We start from the raw sequence: 4,930 nt of genomic DNA, 5'->3' as shown, positions 1-4,930 counted from the left end.
GGAGGCGGGTAAGGCGACCGTGAGCGAGATTCCGGTGGTTCGAGATTTTGCAGATGTTTTCCTGGAGGAACTACCTGGGATACCTCCGGAGCGACAGGTGGAGTTCAGGATTGACCTTATTCCCGGTGCGGCTCCGATAGCCAAAGCACCGTATCGGTTGGCTCCTCCCGAGATGCAGGAGTTGTCTACGTAGCTGCAGGAGCTGCTAGACAAGGGATTCATTCGTCCGAGCAGTTCGCCTTGGGGAGCCCCGATTCTATTTGTGAAGAAGAAAGATGGGTCGCATCGGATGTGTATAGATTACCGGGAGTTGAATAAGGTGACGGTGAAGAACCGTTACCCACTCCCAAGGATTGATGACCTCTTTGACCAGCTACAGGGAGCATCTTGGTTCTCCAAGATTGACTTGCGTTCGGGTTATCATCAGATGAGAGTCAGGGAGGAGGATACACAGAAGACCACGTTTCGGACACGTTATGGCCACTATGAGTTTGTGGTGATGTCGTTTGGGCTCACCAATGCTCCTACCGCGTTCATGGATCTCATGAACCGCGTTTGCAGACCGATGCTGGATCGGTCTGTGATAGTCTTTATCGATGACATCTTGGTTTATTCCAAGACTCAGGAGGAGCATGAGGAGCATCTGAGGGAGGTGTTGGAGACCCTAAGGACGGAGAGCTTGTATGCCAAGTTCTCCAAGTGTGAGTTCTGGCTGCGTGAGGTGCAATTTCTTGGGCACCTCGTCAACCAGAACGGGATTCTGGTCGGTCCAGCCAAGGTCAAGGTCGTGATGAGATGGGAGGTTCCGAAGTCTCCATCCGAGATTCGGAGTTTCCTGGGATTAGCGGGCTACTATCGGAGATTTATCCAGGATTCCTCCAAGATAGTCGTACCCCTGATGCAGCTGACGAAGAAAGTCATGGTCTTTCGGTGGGGACCCGAGCAGCAGGCTGCATTTGAGATGCTGAGACAGAAATTGTGTGAGGCGCCGATCCTAGCCCTGCCAGAGGGCGTAGAGGATTTTGTGGTTTACTGTGATGCGTCCATTTCAGGGTTGGGCGCAGTTCTGATGCAGAGGGGGCATGTCATTGCCTACGCTTCGAGGCAGCTCAAGCCTCACGAGGCGAACTACCCGACGCACGATTTAGAGTTGGGGGCCGTGGTCTTCGCCCTCAAGATTTGGCAACATTACCTCTACGGGGTTCGTTGTACCATCTACACAGACCACAAGAGTCTGAGGTATCTCATGGACCAGCCAAATCTGAACATGAGGCAGCGTCGGTGGTTGGATGTGGTGAAGGATTATGATTGCGAGATCCTTTACCACCCGGGGAAGGCCAACGTGGTGGCCGATGCGCTTAGCTGCAAGGCGGCGCCGATCAGGGATGTATGCATGAGGATGACCGTAGTGACTCCCCTATTGGAGCGGATTCGGGAGGCTCAACAGGAGGCTATCAAGGAGGAGCATCGGAAGAGCGAGCGTGTGGTAGGTCAGGTGTCCTCCTTTGATTATGATAGCCGGGGTCTATTGACACTACACCATAGGGTGTGGGTGCCGTATCACGGGGGCGTCCACCATATTTTGATGGATGAGGCGTACAAGTCCCGATTCTCTATTCATCCTAGGGCGACGAAGATGTATAGGGATCTCCGTCTGAACTATTGGTGGCCCTGCATGAAGCAGGATGTGGCATGGTACGTTGAGCGGTGCTTGACTTGCAGGAAGGTCAAGGCCAAACATCAGAGACCGCATGGTAAGATGCAGCCGTTGGACATTCCACTGTGGAAATGGGAAGACATCACCATGGATTTTATTACAAAGCTTCCCAGGACCGCGCATGGAGTGGATTCGATTTGGCTCATCATGGACCGACTGACCAAGAGTGCTCACTTTATTCTGATTCAGGAGAGCATATCGGCTGAGAAATTGGCCGATATCTATATCAGGGAGATCGTGGCGCGGCACGGGGTGCCGGTATCGGTGATCTCGGACAGGGATGTGCGTTTCACTTCCAGATTTTGGAAGAAGTTTCATGACGAGTTGGGCACTCGATTGCATTTTAGCACCTCCTTTCACCCGCAGACGGATGGTCAGAGTGAGCGGACCATCCAGACTTTGGAGGACATGTTGCGGGCGTGTGTGTTAGATTTCGGTGGTAGCTGGGATACCTATCTTCCCCTGGCTGAGTTCTCATACAACAACAGCTACCACGCGAGAATTGATCGACCACCATTCGAGATGTTGTACGGGCGGAGGTGCAGAACCCCGATATGTTGGGGTGAATTTGGCCAGAGAGTCATGGGAAGCACCGAGGTGGTGCTCGAGACGACCGAGAGGATCCAGCAGGTTCGGAGCAGACTTCAGACTGCTCAGAGTCGGCAGAAAAGTTACACCGACAAGTGTCGATCCGACTTGGAGTTCCAAGTCGGGATATGGTTCTCCTAAAAGTGTCGCCTTGGAAAGGCATCATTCGATTCAGGAAGCGGGGCAAGTTGGGCCATAGATTCATCGGACCGTTCAGGGTTGTAGCCCGGGTGGGCAAGGTGGCGTATAGGCTGGATCTGCCAGCCGAGCTCAGTCAGATCCACAGCACTTTCCATGTTTCTCGGCTGCGGAAGTGCCTAGTGGACGATTCAGCGGTAGTACCGTTGGAGGATATTCAGGTTGATGACAGCTTGAATTACATTGAGCGCCCAGTAGCAATACTCGACAAGAAGTCGAAGGATTTGAGGAACAAGAGGGTAGAACTAGTGAAGGTGCAATGGCAGCACCGCAAGGGTTCGGAATGGACTTGGGAGCCGATGGATGAGATGATGGGGCATTACCCCGAGCTGTTTCAGGATCGAGCAGCAGACTTCGAGAACAAAGTCTAAAATAAGTGGGGGAGATTTGTAGCACCTGGTTCCTGGTATGTAAATTTTATTTGAGTATTTCCCATTTTAGCCTTGGACTCGGCGAGTCATAGGTCCGACTCGTCGAGTAGGGACGAGACTCAGGACACGTTTAAGTTGGCGACTCGGCGAGTCCATATCCTGGACTCGGCGAGTCACCGCTGCTGGATGAAACCCTAAATTTCAAGGGTTTTCACCCTATTTAAACCCTCATTTCCGCCCCAAACTCTCCCCCATTCACCCTCAGAGCTCCCAACATCGTTTATACCCTTATTTCCTTGAGAGATTGAAGTGTTTTGGTGTGTTCTTGAAGATTTTGAGGAGAAAGAAGAGTAGATCAAGAAGAGGAGAAGGAGGCCAGACATCTTTGTGTCATCTCAACGTTTTCCTTGAGGTATAACTCGTTTCCCCTCTGTTTTCAAGCTTGTAGTCTCTTTTAGCTTCATGGAAGTCCTTCTTGAGCCATTCCCCAAGCTTGTTTGTGCATTGTGGGTTGTAATAAGTTGTTAGCCTTTAGACCTAGGCATGATTTAGTCCCTGGAGCTTGGATCTAATGCCTTTATGGGGTCATATTGCATGAAAGCCCTAGATCTACCCCTTTTGGTGCACTTTGAGCCCTAAAATCCATATTGGTGAATATCTACACATAAAAGTGTCTTAGAAGCCCAGATCTATGAATGGCATGGACTGAAATCGAACAAATCGGTGTATTTAATGGATGCATGGCGACAACTCGGCGAGTCATTCATGTGACTCGGCGAGTCTGCTCGCGAGTCACCGAATTGGTTCATTTATGATGTATCGAGTTTGAGCAGTGAGTCACAGGGGGTGACTCGGTGAGTTGGAAGCTGAACTCACCCATGGTAGGACTCGGCGAGTCATGGCCTGGCTCGGCGAGTCCAAGGCAATCTTCATAGATCAAGAACAGACTCGGCGAGTTGTTCATACAACTCGGTGAGTCTAAGCATGAGTGTTCATTGGATGAAGATGAACTCGACGAGTTGTTCATACAACTCGGCGAGTAGGGCGAAGAACTTCAATGTCAGTTTAGATGAAGAACTCGTCAAGTCATAGCCTAACTCGACGAGTAGAATCAGGGACTCAGGATAATCGTCTGGATAGGAACTCGGCGAGTTGGTGAGCCAACTCGGCGAGTCGGGTCAACTGAAAGTTGACTCTGACTTGGACTCAGGGCTAGACCTGGGGTGAAATGGTCATTTTACCCAAAGGACAGTTAGCAGTGTTTGATTGAGTATGTTGTGGGAATTGCAGCCGGAGGATTTCCGGAGCAGCAGCAGCAGCAGTCAGTCAGTTCCAGATCAGTTCAGCAGCTACTTTGAGGTGAGTTACCTTCCAGTAGTGGTGGGTCTAAGGCGACAATGCCGGCCCATCAGTAGGAGACGTATGATAGATGATTGTCTTTGTGATATCATCTGGGTTTGCTATTACCTGATATGTTAAATGCTAGCATGATACGTTATATGCGATAGTAGTAGAGTTCGGTTGTTAGGACCGCAGGGTAGTCAGACACCCCAGAAATGTCCGACAGTATGTGATGATATGTTTGTATGTTGGCCTGTTATGTTAGGCGATAGAGGTAGTAGGAGGGGACCAATCCCCGAGGATCGGTTGTTAGGACCGATGGGTAGTCAGCACCCCAGAATGGCTTGACATGGGTAGTCAGCACCCCAGAATGGCTTGACATGGGTAGGACGGCACCCCAGAATGGCCGTATGGGTAGGTCGGCACCCCAGAATGGCCGTACCGGGTAGTCAGGCACCCCAGAATAGCCTGGCAGTATGCATGTTATGTGTTTGTATGGTATGTGGTACGTTGGGGGAACTCACTAAGCTTTGTGCTTACGCTTTATAGTTTTGTTTTCAGGTACCTCTTCACCGAAGGGGAAGGAGCTGGCGCAGTAGCGGCACATCATGCACACACTCTGGTTTCAGCATTTACGAGATTCACTGGGATTTGTACTCTGATATTTTGATGGGTTGTATGGTTTGGCTTTTAGACATGGTTTACGTTATGTTAT

Source organism: Lactuca saligna, chromosome 4 (genome assembly GCF_052625555.1).
Source record: "Lactuca saligna cultivar CGN05327 chromosome 4, ASM5262555v1, whole genome shotgun sequence".
In the NCBI taxonomy this organism is placed as follows: domain Eukaryota; kingdom Viridiplantae; phylum Streptophyta; class Magnoliopsida; order Asterales; family Asteraceae; genus Lactuca; species Lactuca saligna.
The sequence above is the reverse complement of the archived record's forward strand: the minus strand, read 5'-3'. Positions refer to the sequence as shown.